The sequence below is a fragment of the Prosopis cineraria genome, unplaced genomic scaffold (genome assembly GCF_029017545.1).
Source record: "Prosopis cineraria cultivar Desert tree isolate PC_DT_omini unplaced genomic scaffold, ASM2901754v1 PC7, whole genome shotgun sequence".
NCBI classification, from domain to species: domain Eukaryota; kingdom Viridiplantae; phylum Streptophyta; class Magnoliopsida; order Fabales; family Fabaceae; genus Prosopis; species Prosopis cineraria.
The window spans coordinates 12,372,583-12,391,161 of record NW_026555338.1 but is presented as its reverse complement, the minus strand read 5'-3'; the positions used below and the strand labels follow the sequence as shown (position 1 = coordinate 12,391,161).

Below are 18,579 nucleotides of genomic sequence, written 5' to 3'. Positions count from 1 at the left end.
CCATCATAAAGGGTTTGTCCTCAACCCAGACTACTTCTACCTCTTTCCCATTCTACATGAGAAGCATTTAGTGTAGCAAGGAAGGGATGTACTCATTAGCATGAATCTAGTCCTAACCTAGCAGTACTTGGTACTGTGCTATTATGCTGGTCACGAAAAAGGCCTTCAGAGAGGAATTGGTCCTGACATCTACCTATAATGGCAATACACTAAGGATCTTAGAAGCAGTTTCGATGAATCCCACTACAGACAATGTGGTAGGGGTATGGGTGATAATGTCCTTTATGAACTTCATCAAGCAATAAACATAGTCATTGCTTTAATCTGGCTGGAGTGGACACTGTAAAAAAAATGCACATATCAATGAAATTGTGAAACATGACATAGTTTCTTGATTAAAGAATTGGCCAATTAAATGAATACCTTAACAATGACCCATTTCTCTGAAGATTCAAATGCCCTCATCCTAAGGGATACGATCTTGTTGGTCGTAGTGCGATACAACACCACAGCTCTAAGAAGGAAGTATGGAACGAATGAGAAATATATATGTATGGAAACTAAAAATAACAAGTGAAAAAATCTAACTTACTTGTTAAAAAGTATCACCATATCTTTCCTGTTACTTGGTTCTATATTAAGGTGATTGAGATACCATATTTTTAAAGTAACGAGATTAACCACAATAAGCATCCAGTGTTCCCCTGCAGGAAATAGTACGTGCTACTAAACAAGTAAATATAAAAAAATATTTACTCGTAATAAGTATTAGCAGCTCACCCTTAGCAATAAGGAGCAAAAAATAAAGTATCTTTGTCTACTCCACTTTCTCGAAATTGACCTGAAAGCATTCTTGCTTAATTTTCAAGAGCTTCCTTTGTGATATTATTGTGGGGAGAGACATCATGAGGATTAACTAGTATGATCCTCGACTTGAGGCCACCAAGAACCACGAATGAGTTATAAATATGACTTAGGTGAAAAATATGCAAGTTAATACGTGTGCATACACACACATGCATAATTCAAGTAATTAACTGATAAATATTGAAGAATTATCTCAGGTAGAAGGTCATCAAACTAGTGCTCACCGTATCGTACTCGAGGATTTTACTTAAAATTTCATCCCGAATGATTTCAAATGATGTTCTACTAAATAGCCCATCATCAAAATTAATGATGTCTCCAATCAGCACTTGATGAATCATCTTCATAGCTGAAGTATAAGTCTCAAGGAGTCAATTTGTTTTCTACAATAGGTACAGTGTAACATCCCAAAATTTTTTGGCATTTATGAGATGTTCTTACATATTTGATGCAATCTTTCTCCATAGTTATCCAATAATAGCCACATCTTTGAATTTGCTTGATCATCAAATGGCTATTCGCATGTGTACTGCATATGCCTTCATGGATCTCTAACATAATCTTTTACGCTTCTTTAGAGTCCACACCATGTAGCAAGGTCCCTTTAAAATTCCTCTTATATAGGATATCATTATTGATAAAGAAACCCAAAGAGAATCTTCGTATGCTTTTCTTTTCATTGTGGGTGGCATCAGTGGGGTAAGTTCTGTGTTTCACATAGGTTTTGATATTATAGTACTAAGTTGATCCTTAACCTCTTCCTCTACATTCAAGCAAAATGAGGGTGCCTTTCTAGCTTCAATTTGAATAGGCTGAATATGGACCCTGCAATCAAGTTGAATCATAGCCGCCAAGGTAGCTAAGGCGTCGGCAAAGCGATTTTTGTCCCTAGTCATATGATGAAAATTGATTACTTTAAATTAGTTAATCATCTCTGTCAAGTACTCTTGGTAGGGGATCAATTTTAAATCTTTAGTCCACCATTCACCAGTCACTTGATAAATTATAAAGGTAGAATCACCAAAAACTTCCAAATTCTTTATACCTAGATCAATGGCAGCTTGTAGACTATTAATGCAAGCCTCATATTCTACCATATTATTTGCACAGTCAAATTCTAACTTGACGGTGATTAGGAATTGCTTCTCGTTAAGGGATACAATTATTGCTCCAATGCCATTCCCATGCATATTAGCAGCACCATCAAAATACATCTCCCACTCACTCTCCTTGTAGTTTTCTTGGGCTTCTGCCATAGTGCATATATCTTCATTCAAGAATTAGGAATTCAATGGCTGACTTCATCTAAAGGATTTTCAGCCAAGTGATTAGCTATGGCGCTTCCTTTGATAGATTTTTGAGTTAGATATTCTATGTCATATTTAGATAATATCACCTGCCATTTGGATACCCTGCCGGCCACATGTGGGCTCTCAAAAATGTATTTGAGTGGGTCTACCTAGAAATCAATCATTTAGTATAATAGAGCATGTATTGCCTTAGCCTCCTAGTAGCCCATACAAGACTGCAACAAGTTCGCTCTACCATTAAATAATGAGATTCACAATCATTGAATTTCTTGCTCAAGTAATATATGGCTTGTTCTTTCTTTCCTAACATAGCCCCCATCAAATTGGGACATATTGTTAAGTAAAGGATTAGTGGTTGCCCTGGGGTAGGAGGAATTAGAACTAGAGGATTTAATAGGTAGTGCTTAATCTTATTGAATGCTTGTTGACAGTCATCGTTCCATTTTTTGGTGTTGTTCTTTCTTAAAAGTTTGAATATTGGTTCACAGGTCAGTGACAGTTTTGCAATAAATCGTGCGATGTAATTTAATCACCCTAAGAAACTTTGAACTTCTTTTTCTGTTTAAGGAGGTAACATTTCTCAAATTGCTTTCACTTTGTTAGGGTCTGCTGCAATACCTTTTTAACTCATAATAAATCCCAGTAGTTTACCGGATAATGCCCCGACAATGCACTTGTTGGGGTTTAATCAGAGTTTATATTTGCATAGTCTTTTGAACAATTTTCTAAGTACCAATACATGACTTTCGCCCTCCACAGACTTAGCTACCATGTCATCCACATATACCTCAATCTCTTTATGCATCATATCATGAAAGAGTACTACCATAGCTCGTTGATAAATTGCTCCTGCATTCTTTAATTTGAAAGGCATGACTTTATAGCAATAAGTTTCCAATTGTGTAATGAATGTAGTCTTCTCTTTATCTTTGTCATTCATGGAGATTTGGTTATATTCAGAATACCCATCCATAAATGAATATCTATGGCTATACGCAGTGTTATCAACTAATATGTCAATATAGGGCAATGGGAAATCGTCTTTTAGACTAGCCTTATTTAAGTCACGATGGTCGACGCACATTCAAAAATAACCATCTTTTTTTGGAACGATGACAACATTTGCCATCCATTGGGGGTACTTTGCCACTTCTAAGAAACCAACTTCTAATTGTTTCATTGCCTCCTCTCGCACGATGAGGGACATGTTTGTCGTCAACTTTCTTAGTTTTTATTTCTTTGCTTGGAGTTAGGGAGCAAAGGAATTTGATGAGATGTTATCTTTAGGTCAAGGCCTGACATATCTTGATAGGACCATGCAAACACATCCAAGTTGTAATGACCCAAAGATTTTTTTAAAAAAAAAAATTATTAAATATTTTGATTATATTTTATAAATTTTTAGAGTAGATACTATGAGATGGAAGGGTAGTTTAATGGTATTTACTATGGATGTTTAAGTTCAAGTTGTAATAAGAAATTTTAGTGGAATTATAATTGGTGATATGCTATTTTAAATATATCTTTATGAATCAAAATATGTAGAGGGATTGGGGGTGCTAAAATCATTCGAATTGCTGGTTGGGGATTGTATTTTCTGTTTCAACTTAACAAAATTACTGAAATGCCCTCTAAAATATATATATATATATATATAATAATTAAAAATCTGATACCAAAAAAGCCATAAAATCAGTTTTTCCCCTCCCCATTCCATATTTTGCGATCTTTCCAGAACACCAGAGAGGCAGAGGGAGTTCGGTCATCAGTCAACCTTTTTCCTCCTCTTCGTTCTCTCACCGCTGACAATCGTGGGGGTTCTGTTCGTCCACCACTGTGGTTGTTCCCTAAGGTCACAATTTTATTTTTCCTTCCCTACCTTCTTCCCTTCGTCCTGTAGATGGCAAGATCGAGTGGAGGCGTGGGTGATTTTCCGACCACAGCTGTTGTTTGATTCGTGAATCTTCTTCCTCATTTCATTTCACCATTTAACTAGAAGGGAGACATGTGTTTCTATTCTCTGTTCTGTCTTCTCCATTTTCGTTTGTTCTGCTGGTAGTGCGTGGGGAGTTAAGTTGCTGGAAACTGGAGCTTTCTCGCGTGAGCCCATGTTCCTAGTTTGGTGCTGTCGGCCTTCTCTCCTCGGTGCTGCCATGATTTGTCTATAGGAGCTACAATTCTTTCTCTTCAGCTCTCCCTTGATTCGTGAGTGTGTTTTGCTCTATCCTCTTCCTTTCCTCGCTTGATCTGATTGTGTATAGGTAATTGTAAGGTTGTAATTGTAATTGTTTCTTTTTTTCTTGTTTTCTTTTTTTGTTTGCTGTTGTGCATGGTTGAGGGAGCAAATGGGATACGGTCAGTTTAAAATTTGTGTTTAGGAGCATGATTCTCGTTAGATAATTTCACTTTTATGTTGTTGCTGTAGAGGAAGAATTGATTTAAATGTTTTTTGAGGTCAATTGCTTTGTGTTGAAGGAATAAAAAAAAATTGGGCAAAATGGAAATTGAAGTTTAAAAATGGATAATGAAAATTTTTAGAAAGGAAATTGAAGAGAATGAAGTTTGGTATTATAGTTGGATATTGAAGCTCGCAAGGTGTATGATAAAATGCCAGAGTTTAGATTGATTTTTTTTTTTATGTGTAATCTTGTCAATTTCACAAGAATGCATGATTGGGCTTGGACAATGTTAATAATTTTTTTTATTCTAAATTGAGTTTTGTGAAGGAATTTACTAAGGAATTAATGAGATCTTATTTGAGTTATGGATTCTTGAGGGTTATGTGGTTGATAGTTTATAAGATATATTATCATTTTAGAAGTTATATTTTGATGTTTGAAATTGTTGGACAGGAGAATTAAGGTTACCAAATCCCATTAAATAGTTTAGAATGTTACACATTAGGTGTAGGACAGGAAGCCAAAGAAGAGATTAAATGCTAATTTAATAGTTAATTTTGGCTTAGTGATATGAAGAAACTTTTATGTGTAAATTATGGTCCTAAAATTTTGAAGTTATTATAGTTAATCCTGGTTGAGTAGGCTCTCTTGGAAAAGAATTTATTAATTTAAAAGAAAGGCCCATTAAGATCCTGTTGTCTATCATAGGGTGTTTGGATGAAGGAAGCTCGATTAGAGTTGTAAGAAGTGAGTTTTGAGCATTGAGAGTACTGCAGGCAAGTGGATAGCATCCCAATTGATTTATCAATAAAATTCTTTTGCCAAAATATATATTTTTACATAGATCATTTAGTAACAATTGTATTTATTATTTACTACTTTGTTAATTAAATTATTTTTGGTTTTGGGAATTTATAAAGAAATGTTAAAGAATATTTGAATTATGACATGTGTATGTGCTTTTATGTTTGAAGGATATTTTTAAAATTGATAAGATTATTTCTATCAACTCTGGTAATTTTTGAGTTACTCAATAAATGCCAAACATAGACGTTAGCTATGAAATTTTGTTTTGGCAAGTTTTTAATGCTGAAATCTATTCATGCGAGTTTGAGTTTGAAAATGAGAAATATATTTTAAAAGTGATGATTTTCTCGCATGTTTGAAAATAAATTTGAAGGGGATTTTATATAGAACACTAGTTGCTAATGGCAGTCTCGTTAGTTCTTAGCGCGCCTTGGTCAATGACTAGCTAGCTTGTTTTCGTGAGCTTTATTCTCACGTTTGTTATTCGTGTGTCTCGTACCTGCGTTTGTTTTCGTGGCTTCAAGCCGTGTTTGGTTAGCATTACCCTCGTGGACTATGTGTCCATGTTTGTTTCGTAGCTCAGGTTGCATTTGGTTATTTACTCTCGTGGACTGTGTATCCACATTTGTGAATTGTTCTAATAAATCCTCAGAAAATTGAATTTTAATTAATTGATGATTTCACACTCTAATGGTTTTTTAATTAGTAATGTTATTATTTTCATTTATGCATTTATTTAATTATTTTGAATTGCAAGATCAAACGTTAAAGCTATTTTATCGTTATAGATTTTCAGTTTCTTGATATTGAAGTTATATGAGGAACTTTTATTTCTAGCTTACAAATTTGTTTATATTGAATTTCTTTTTCTTTAATATATGTATATGTGGTAGTTTATTCAATTTGAATCTGCAAAAATATTATTGTTGGAAGGTTATTCACTAAAAATATTTTTGGTCTCAGATAACATAACCGATGATCTATCTTCTGTTGATCTACGAGGGACTCCTTGTTGAATTGGGGAGAAGACCTTTCGCGTATATCTTTCTTGTGCTGTAAATGGTTAATTAGTTGTTATATGTTGAAATTACAATTAGGTATGCTCGATGTTAACTATAGATAGGATTCTAATTTAGATTATATATTAGTGTGGTAGAGACTTTGGAAGGTCCTATTTGAAGGAGAGATTCTAGCAAAATTGTTTACAAAAGTTTATTGATCTTTTGTATATGAAAATATCACAATTATCTTCTATCATATTTTAAATGAACTAAAATACTAGATTAAAGTTTCCTTGATCAAGGCTTAAGAGATGTATATTGTGTATATATCTTGTGCCAATCACTGCCATGTTGCGGGACGTGACACAAGTATTCTTTGAAAAGTTCAATCATTTGCCCCCTTTTGGATTATCTATCATTTTTAGCTCTTTCTTATCTTCAATAGTCCCAATGTTTATTATCTCAATTATTTCTTCATGTGGGGAGATTCGTTTTTCATCTGACTCCATGACTTTTGTGTATACTTGGATTATATCATCGTCATCATACTCATAATTATACATGTCAAAGGTGATTAATGAACCACCATTTAAGGGCTTTAGAACTTCCACAATGGGCAAGTGTTCTAAGGAATTTGGTTTCCTGGAATAAAGTCAAACTTGTCTTCAATCTCCTAATTTTCTAATGCAATTCTAGGAGTGTCCAATGAGATCCACACGCAAGCCCTTGCATCAACTAGAGCGATCATTACAATGATTGGCTTATTTAGGATTTCAGTCAATGTTAGGAAAGTATCTTTAAGGTGAGGGATTTTTACTTGTTTCCTTAGTCGTTCTTCTAAAAGAGGTTCATACCCTAATCCTTGATGTTTATGATTCTCAAGTAATTTGATTGGGGATTTGATGCCTTGGAAGTGTGCACCTAATTCTTTCCCTTGCTCAAAACCACTCCTTTCCATTATCTTTATTGCAATGGAGTTGACATTCTTATTACCTCCATTTTCCCACTTCAAATGCCTAGAATGATTCACAAATTATATTTTTTTCACTCCTTTTTTTTTAAAGTATTTCCCTCCCCACGGATCCTTATTGTATCTCGTAGGAATGGAATCAAACCATAAATCTTGGGTGACTAGGCCACTTCATGATTAGGGATAAAAAAAATCTATGTTAACCAGTCCAAGCTTATTATTAATTATTTTGGTGATATATAAAAATATTAATAACGTGCATAAAAAGATTTGGTGTACTTTATATAATATGATAGTCCAATAGGGTTAAGAACCCTTCAACTTGAGGGAAGGGAAGGTACTAGTCTAAATACCTTCATTGTGGCACATTTTAGGTCTAATGATATTAAAAAGGCCATTGTGGTTTACAGTTTGTTACTCCTAATCTAGGAATTTTAATGTAAAAAAAATAATGCACGAAGAAAAGTATATTCTCCTTTGTGCCTTATAGGAGGCATGTCCAAAGATACGATATCATATATTTGCTCTCATGGGGGCTACTAGATTCATGTAATGTGTAAAATTCTTAGGGTGAATCTAATATATCCTAAACAAGGTCTTTAAGCCGCTTCCACCAGAGAGATGGAAAATTTACTTAACTAATTTAACCCTATGAGAGTTTAATAACCCTTCAAAGATTAAGTTTGTTAAATAGATATTGACTTAGTTAAAGTATTCACGATGACTTCAAGGGACTTTAAAGTCCCTTAGGAAAATCGCTACTAACTTCTACTAACTTAGGGTACTTTTAGACTCAAGTATAAGGCCCAACATGTGTGTGAGGTTAGATGTGTGAATGCTCAGTGTGTGTGGAGAACATATAAATATGTTAACCAAGAAACTACAAGATATCATGAAAGTTAAATCATCTAATCAAGAGAATAAAGAATACAAAAAAACTTTAAATAAAAAAATTAAAAAAGGATAATTAAAATAAAAAAAGGCCAAATAAATTCACACAGTTAACTTGAATAGGCTTGACTCTTTGATGTAAGTCCTCAGTGGAGTCGCCAAACTGTCGTGCTCGATCTGGAATTTTCAAGAAGGAAAATTGAATAAAAATATAAATATTTTATGAGTCACCACCAAAATTTTACAGGTAATTTTGGAAACCCTTTTAACGCATGACCTACGTATAACGAAAAGGGTAAGGGAGTTGATTGTATGTAGGGAAGGTGTTAGGCACCCCACAACACCTATTCATGTGAATGGTTATCTTAAGTTAACTATATAAATTTAAATGGCCTTAAAAATATTAATTATCCTTAAAAATAAGATAAAAAATTAGAAAATTAAAAAGGAAAAACTTTATATATTTATAAGTTGGACTTGACCTAAGATAAAACCCTAAAGCTTACGTATCCTTTTGAGAGATCAAAGCCCACGTAGTTTGGGGAAAAAATGTATGTCTCTTGGTTGAGATTTTTAGGAAAAATATTACTTTGTTATAAAATAATTTTTAATGTTGGTTTTTAGTTTTTTATTTATGAAAAATATTTTATTTCTTTATTTGTGACAAAATCTTCAGGGATGATTTTGTGAAAAATATTTTAATAAGATTTAAAAAAGCTTCATACATTCACCTTTCAAAAAACTATTTTATTTTATTTTATTTATTTTTTAGGAAAATATTTTTTTACTTAAGGATAAAATGTTTTTAAAATGTACTCGTGATAATTTATCGCTGCGTAGAATAAATTATTTAATTTATAAATCTGCAGGGACTCGAAAGTCTCACACAACTGATAATTTTAAAACTATGTACATGCAATAATTTATTGCTATGCATCAAATGGATATAAATTTGGGAGGCTATCAAAATATTAATAAAAAATTATTGATGAAATAAAATTGAATACATGTAGATGCCCATGCCTTATTCACTAAGAGAGTGAATAGTTTTCTCTAGTTATGGGATCACACACATGAAGACAAAGGAATAGGATTCAAGATGAGATGGGAAAAAGAAAAGAAATATATAGGGATTATAACAAGTCTACATCATGCTATCATAAGGAGACAAAAGAATTGCAACATATATGGTAGTTAGCAGAGATTAAAATCAAGCTTGTAAGAAAAGGTTTAAATTCTTAAAGTGTTAGGGCTTAATGAAAGGTAAGCTTACCTCTATGAATTTCAGTTGACTTGAATTTTTATTATTTCCTATTTCCTTCGTTGAGTTTCTCTCTCACTCTCTTATGCTTTATCTTTATTTTCTTTTATATAGACCCATTCATCTAGGGTTTTCCTCATATTTCAATCCTATTGTGATCAATATTAGTATTTTATATATTATTATTATTATTACTATTATTTAGATATTGGATATTAATTGTTATCTTTCCTATTATTATATCCTGATTATTATATTGTTTTGAAATCTTCTAATCTTAATATTAGATATTAGGTTATCTTGAAATCTTCAAATTATAATATCATATTATATTATATTCTAATTATTTCAATTATTATATTATGATCTAGTTTGAATATATGTTTTTTATCTTTGTACCCAACTTATATATATATATATTCTTGTTGTAAAATATTATTTTTTATTCTTATTATTTTCATTTTTTATTTATTTTACTATGGATATTATCTTATTTACTTATTAGGACTCGAACAAAATACAGTGTTCATAGTTGCCCCTATAACTATCAAATATATACTAAATACTTGACAGTCTGTTTTGAAACAACAGTCAAGTATTTAGCGCCTTTTTTATTTGTCATTTTTAACTTATAACTGTCAAATATATGATATCATATTTAGCTTATTTTGTCATAATGAGTTTTCACTTGACCTCTCGCTAAACTCAAATTCACCACTCGTGTCACTGGTCTCGTCTCTAACTCTCAAGCTCAACCTCTCCAATCCATTCTCCTCTTATTGTCACTCATCAACACTCTCATCACCAACATTACAATATGAAGTTGAAGATTGAAGCTAAAGGATTGACTTTGCCCTACTAGTGACTCTTCTCCCTCTCCCTTGTGCCATGATCTCCTTCCACTCCAAATCCAAAGTTGAAGCTAGTAGAGTTGTCATCACCATTGCCTCAAACTCAAGGAGCCACAATCATTGCTTCTGCTTCTCTTTTCATGCTACTTTTCCAAGTAAATTCTTTAAATTTTGCATGTAATTTTTTTTATATTTCTTTGTTAAAACATTAATCATATTTTGTTCTCCTTAAAGGATCAAGTTCCATTGTAATAATAGAATCACATCATGATTCTATATGGAAGGGTTAAATATATACCATTGTTAAAAAAATAGAGAATAACATATAAGACCTCTTGCAAAAAAGAGAAAAAAACTAAACAATTTATTGTCCTTGAAAGTTGAAACTTGTTAATCTCTAGAATTTTGTGGTATTTCATCACATTTTTCTTAAATTTTAATATATTTTATCTCATTTGTATATATTTTGATTATTTAAATTAAGAAAATGTATATCTTATTTTGGGTTTGTATACTTGGCTTTAATTCGAAACTTTGGAACTAAGTTTATGTTATTTTGGTTTAAAGTTTAATTAGATGTTTGGATATTTGTTGATGCTTTTGGAAGGCTTTTGGACGAAGAAATCAATTGCATAAAGACTAAGTTTTATTAACAGTAAAAATAGTGCAAAATTGTCAAAGTCATCTTAAAGTCGTGACTTTCGTTCGTGACTTTTGCCTCTATAAGTAAAATGCTCCATTTTATTTATTTGAAAATGCTTGGGTAGGATGCATGTAGATTGAGAGCTCAACCCAAAATGCATTTTACACACTTAAAGACACCTTAGGAGCTTAGTTGTGCTAGGGTTTAAGCTTTGGATGAGCTAAGTTCAAGGGTTAAAGCTTTAAAGATATTTGAAACTCCATTTCTTCAATTCCTTTATTTCTTCTCCATTTCTCTTCTTGTAATCTAATATGGCTGTGAATATTTTCTATATTTGTAGCTTTTTGATAGTTATGATTAGTTAAACTCTTTGATTTAGGATTATTTTAAACCCTTGTATGGATTAATACTAAATTCCTCCTCTCTTTTTGTGATTAATGATATATGTATTTATTTTACTCCTTTATTGATGCTTATAAGCATTTAGCCACCATTTAGATATTAGGTTGAATTGATTGATGCTTGAGAGGATTAGGTCGAGTATAGAACTTGGGTAAAATAATATAAGAATTTAATATTTGTATGTTGAATGGATAGTTTTGCTAATAAAATAGAGATATATTTGCTAACCTTGCATAGCCACATTAGGGTTGATGTTTAAAATTAGGTTTTCTTAATTGCAATAAGAGATCGGGCAATTAATTTAACTAAACACTTGTTTACGATTTTGAGAGAGCTTGTTTAAATATTTTTAGAATCTTAGATTAGCACTTATCTTCATTAAAAGCATTTATGAGAGGAGGTAATTTTGGAGTAATGAAATGTAAGCGGAATAAATAATTTTAGGTTCTAATTTATTCTTGAAGTTTGTGAATCATCTTGTTTTCTTTATTTTCTAGTGTAAATTAATTTGAAAATAAACTTCATTTAATTATATTTTGTTCAATATAAATGTACCATTAAACATGATAATGATATAAACCGATGCAAAATTCATCACTTATCAAGCAAGCAGGAAAATATTTTTCAGTAAATTCTATTAAAAAAGAAGAGCAAAAAATAATCTCTAAAAAGAATTGCCAATGTATTCACTACTATAAAAATAGGTTATGAGAGTGCCCATACGAAAGTATTTATAAGATAAAACGTTCTTAAAATATGAGGCAGAATATATTGGAGCATTTTTAAATAGAAAAGTTCTAATAGACTATTGCCTTCGAGAGCATTTACAGGCTGAAAAGCTCACGAAGGTGTAATTTTACAATTTATTTTTTCAAAAAGAGTCTATAAGAGTTTTTTGGATAAAAAATACACTTGTAGTTGTAGATCAAAGCTTATGGGAGCTTTTTTTAGTTTGAACGCTCCCATAAGCCCAATATGTTTTTTAATTTCAGATTTTTTTTAACATTTTGATGCTTCAGTTTTTACCCCAGTGCCCACTCTACTCGAAACCCTTATTGAACATCACTTCAGTAATTTCCTCGCTGTTCTTCTCGTCCTTTGCTGCTCAAGCTCGATGCCTCCCCCCAAACTAGATCTGCGACCCAAACCAGATCTACTGCACTAAGCTCGCCACCGGTCGTTTTCCTTTAGCTCGATGTTGCTGCTGCTCGTCGAAGACTTGCCATCGTGTCGCCACCGTGTTCTGCTGTAGCTGGACTCTGATGCCATTTCTGGTAAAGCTCTTCTTCCCTAGCTCTTAGAACACCTGTCATGTAGCTCTTCTTCCAAATTCGGTCATCTATTCACCATTTCTTCAGGTTCAGATTTAGTTACCGTGCTCTTTTTGTCTTCTCTTCTACTTGCCTTGGCCCTCAGAATTTGTAAGGACCTAAGGATTGGTTGAAAGAGCAAAAGAAAAATGTAAGAAAAAAATTTATAGCCATAGCTTAGCAGAAAGAGTAAGAACCAGAAAATGACCGATCCTTTTCTTTGTCGGCTTTTCTTCCGGTAATTAAACAATGCAAGCTCTGTTTCGTCTTGTAGGTTAGAAGGGAAAAGATTAGAGAGAGAATGAAATACTTGCAAGGCTTAGTACCAGATTGTAACAAAATCACAGGAAAAGCAGGCATGCTCAATGAAATCATCAATTATGTTCAATCTCTTCAATGACAAGTAGAGGTTAGACATTACCCACTTCATCATTTTCCGTTAGCTTGAAGCTACAAGCAAAGACACTACACAGATCCAAAGGGCATGTGACTCATTATTCTGGATCTCGGTTCATTTTTTAACTTTGTTTCCTAGAACATTCTTTTTTTATTGACTGAGTTCCTAGAACATTCATTGGCTAGTTTCCCATGAAATTTCGTTAGACAAAATTTATTTTCTTGCTTGCTTCCAAGCTTAAAAATGTGTACATGCTGTGTTACTTTCGTAAATGAGCCGTTTTTTTTTTTTTTGTGAGAAAGGACCTGTTGATCATGAGATATGCCTTTCATGCTCATTGATGGATACCGAGTTCTCAATTGATAGTAAATAGATTTTGACATGGGATTTTATATGGAACATTGCTTTATCAAAACTTAGTGGCTTCATCTGATTAAAGGTGGACGATGTTCTTCATTTTAATTTCTATGAATAGAGAGGGTTAAGACCATGTAGATGTAAGAGTGATTTTCTGCTTAAAATATGCCCTTTTCTGTAATGGCAGGAAATGATGAAACATTGAACTTTTTGAACAAATGTTGTTGGATCATGTTGCTTCTATAGTTGAGTTTTCCTACTTAGGTGTAGTCACCAGAAAGCTTTTGTTTTCACATTTTGTTTGTGAAAAATGCCCTTGTGTGTAGTTACTCTTGCATTGCTATATTCAAGTGACCACTTCTTCCCCTTTAGCGTTGTTGGCTATTCATGAGGTGCTCATTTCAATTAAATTTATTGGGTACACTTTCATGCAGGAATTTCGCCAAAAGACAATTGACATGGTTTCAAAATGAACATATATACCACTAGCTTAATGCTTCTAAACCACTGGTATATTTATTTAATTTTAGTTTATTGCTATTTTTCTTTTTCTCTTATAGTTGCGGGACAAACAATAAACTATCAAGATAAAATCTTTCATCTTATTTATCTCAGAGATTTACAAAACTGGTTCATAATCTTGTACTGAATAGCTTATTGCAGGACACTATTGTAGACTTTATCTATGAATCTTACCATGATAAGAGTGGAACTCTCATTGTTCCTGAACAGTTGAGAATGTCTAGAGATGTTTCGAATGGTCGAGAAGCTAATGACCTCAAGGTCTACTGCTCCAAAAATAGGTTTATTTTTAAGAAGATGAAATGATGACAACGTCCCCTTGCCTTGACTCCTCTGATCTTGACATTGAATTTGTTGCATTGCGTAGGCTTTTCTTGAATAATGAAGATTGCTTTATTCAAGAAAAGCCTATACATTTTCAACCTATTCTCATTGAATTTGTATGGATTGCAGCAAATTCTTCCATTTTCATTGTGAAAAACTGATTTGCAGAACCTGTACAATGTGGCTTTTGATCAAGCCAGAACAGCCCTGACGTCCTTTCCTTCTCAACCATTCACAAGTAGCTACAAAATTCATGTACTGTCAAATCACTTTTTCCCCTCTATAACCTGATATCTTAGAACTTGAAAGTAAATAAAAAGTAGGAAGGATTTTTTAATGTTGTGACAGAGACATGAGACTAAGAGCGGAGAGCCCTCCACTGATATTGATGAGTGCATATGAATTGTGAGACCTTTTTTTAATCTTTCTGACTCTTATTTTCCTTTCCCACTTCTTTCTCTCATAGAAATAGCAAGTAAAGGTGGTGTAGACTTTTTGACCCAATGCACGCAGTATTTAATGCTTCTTGGTGTTTTTGCATAACATGACAAAAGATATACTTAGCATATGAATATCACATTAATTAATAATTTTTCAATACATCATAATCATGGGGTTAGGATTAAGCTTCTGGAATAGAAAATTGATCTTAGACTTGCTTAACATAGACTTGTTTCTGAATGTCTTGTCATGGTATATACGTGCAGGCGTAATTGAAGCTAGCAATCTAAAGATGGAGATGTGAAAAAGCTGATGTTATGCTCCAGCTTGTTGGATGAGATAAGTGAATCTGAATTTAGTCCTAGCCTTCACAAAAAGGATGTCTTTTGCATCTTTGAGAAAAAAATACAGGCTCAAAGTAACATGCCTAATGTTATACATTTTTTTGAAAAAATTTATCTCAATGGGACGTGAACAGAGAGGTATGGACTTTGAATGATGTGTTTTATTCATAATTAATATGATATTTATGGTTTAACTAAATTATTTTTCTTTATATTTTGCTGATAGAATGTGAACGAGTACTTTGCAACTAAGTAAGAATAGTGTTAGATGTATTTATTTGTACCATGTAAGCATGAGAGTATTGCAAATGTTTTTAATTTCTTAGGTTGCAATCTACATTATAATATTATGTATATTATAGTATTGGAGATTAGTTAGTTGAACTAGTGAAATTGCTTGTATATTTATATTAATTATATAAATAATTTTTTTTATATTAGTCATGATGTCCAATGCATGAAGAGAATAAAAAATGAATTCAATATTTTTTTTTAAAATAAACCTATGGGAACATTCCCTAGAAGAAAAGCTCTGATAGGGATCCGATCCCATACGACAGCATTGTTGAAAAGAAAAGCTCCAATAGGGATTTATATGAGAGCATTTATGGGCATAAAAGCTCCCATATGGTCAGCCTATGGGAGTTTTTATAAAATAGAAAAGCTCCCGCAGGGTACCTATAGGAGCTTTTCCTACTTGGAATGCTCCCATAAGTCTTCCCTACAGAAGCATTTGAAAAACGCTCTCGTATATACAGGAGCTCCTGCTTTTGGAGCGTTTACAAAATGCTCCAAAAGTATAAAACGAAACGCTCCAAAAAGCTTTTTTTGTTGTAGTGGTTCAACCTATTGGAAACCTTGGAAGGGTGTTGCAACTGTACAAGTTGAAGGATTAGAATGGCCTTGAAGGCATTCAACTTTTTTTTAATGATTTTAAAAATAGTAGTTATAGCCATTGACCAAAGAGTTTGATAGTCCTCCTAAGAAATGGATAATTTCCCACAGTTTCAAATTTATTCGAACCATACAACAATCATAGCAATATTAATATAGTTCTCCATCTAGAAACTATTCCAGCTAGGTTAGCTACTTCAAACATAAAAAAGTATTTAAAATTAAAGGCAAACAGTTTTTTCCCCAACGATTACAAACTTGTCCATCTATTATCAACATGATTCTTCAAAATTGCTTGCCTCACTGACATGAAGGCAGAGTCTAGATGTAGAGTGAATATCTCATAGCTAGCTGCACATCAGAAATGAAAATGAAGGGGTGAGTCAAGGAGATTATATTAGTGAATATGCATCAATAGAGTAATATCACACACACACACACGTTTCTTACATATTATTTGACCCTAGTATGACCCTGAAATTGAACTTATTTAAACTATCTTTCACACACCCACAAAATTTAATAATTTATCCAAATGAATCATCAGGAAAAGTTCAATTGGTGCAGAGTTTGGTTCTTGTATCCAAGATTTGCAAAAATAATTATTATGTTAATTAAAAATTGCACATATCCATTAAGGGAAATGCTTCATTATTATATTTTTTTTTCTAATTATAAAAATACCTGTGATAAATTGGCGATGTCATTTCTCATTTATGCTATCATTGTAGACTACAATCTCCTTTCCTTTAGCTTTTCTATCATCTTCTGAGCCTCCTGAGATTTCGTCCCCATTGATGAGAGTCATATTTTGTTGTTGTTGGCATTCTGACATCCAAACGCAAATTAAGATAAATTTGTTTTAACTTTCATTTGTTCAACTTACATTAATATAGTGAAATATTTATAGTTCCATGAAATCTATAGGTTTATTACCTGTTGGAATTGTTTGTTCCAGATCAATCGAGTTCATATTCAAACCGCAGAATCAATTGCAACCAATTATAAACTTGAATGTAATCTCATATCAATTCAGAGGAATAGAATAGAATGTGAAAGCATACCTGAACAGATAAATCCATAGTCACAAGATTCCACATGTTGATGGATTGGCGTACTGTGATCTTCCAAATTATAAACATTGCAAACTTCCTTATGGTTCTCTCGAAAGAGTCAAAGAATTAGTTTCTCGTTATGCTCAATCTGAGGTTCACAACCTCTATTTATAGACTTAAGTTTGTGTTATCTATGGTTTGGCCTTCAACAAATTATAAATATCACTTTGGTCTCTATACATTAATTCCATAATAATTACACCTCCTTAAGCCTTAAAACTTTTTCAAGTAGACCACTTTATTTAGGCTAAATTATAATAATGGCCACAGTACATTTTTTATTTTTACATGTGTGGCCTCATATGTTAATTTTGTTCCAACATTACCTTGTTGACTAGTTGGACCCTCGGACAATGGTGTCTCCCAGCAAGGACGCAATGAGAGCCACTTGTTTTCTTCAAAATTGTGACCAGTTATAGTTACATTATTCTTGTTAAGAAATCTGCATGTATACTATTGAGTATACTTGTTGATATTACCATATCATATATGCATGTACCTTGGTGTCATCACCACCATGCTTTGTAAATGCTAACACTGGTAATGAAGTATCATTTGCATTCAGATTGTCAAACATTGCTTCAATAGAAAAATTCAAGGAGAGACACGTATATCCATTATTTATATCATTTGCTGTCACATAACAGTATATTTGTTGTGCTTGGATAGAGTTTTGAAGCACCTTTGAGTTATTAAGTTGAATAATGAATACAACTATGTAGGCCAATTATAATAGTACATGTAACCTATCTTGGTTGGCTATGGCATTAGCATGTACCTAAAAGTCATGAAGGATTAGGACAAGTAAACTAGGTTTTTACTGCTATTATATTCTCTTTTATAGTCTTTTACATAAGATGCCAGTGGAACTTGAAATGCATGAAATGGTAAATAGAAAGTTGACAATGGGAAAAAAGGATAAAATTATAACATAAGGAAATGTGTGATATATCAAAAGTTGTATTCATATAGAAATTGGTAAAAATGTAGTTTAATATTGAAGCCATTGGGTTGAATTTGTACCTTGATTATTAATTATTTCACTAGCAGCATTGGCAAATTGGATTTCAGGTGTGATTGTGTTATTCTCATTATGATTGATTGAGCAATTTCTTCCTCTTTGTGCATCTACAGGTAGCTGAACTCTGCAAGTAAAATGTCATAAATTGAAACTCAATTAACAAGAAAGTCCAAAGTGAAGTGTTAACATAACACAAAAAATATATGAGCTTACTGATGCAACATTGTCATCCCCCATCAACATTCGTTTCTTGCCAAGTGCTAGTTCTTTCTGATTCATCCTTGTACCGAATTGTCCTATTGAAAGACAATTATTTTGTTCCAAATTACATCGATTAGTGCTTTACAATAGAGAATGAGAATAAAATTTTCTTGACAGTTAATTTGCCTATGTTCTTTTAACTGTTGTGACATACATATTTAGTTTTAACTGAAATATTTCTTGATATATTC

At 32.5% G+C, this 18,579-nt stretch overlaps 1 long non-coding RNA gene across 1 annotated transcript; it reads left to right on the top strand.

Moving 5' to 3' along the window:
* Positions 1-12,433: 12,433 nt before the first annotated feature.
* On the top strand, positions 12,434-18,509 carry LOC129316098 (uncharacterized). The gene is made up of 4 exons (XR_008594691.1): positions 12,434-12,676; positions 12,987-13,121; positions 13,901-13,976; positions 15,020-18,509. It is a non-coding gene; the product is annotated as an uncharacterized LOC129316098 (long non-coding RNA).
* The last annotated feature ends 70 nt before the right edge of the window (positions 18,510-18,579 follow it).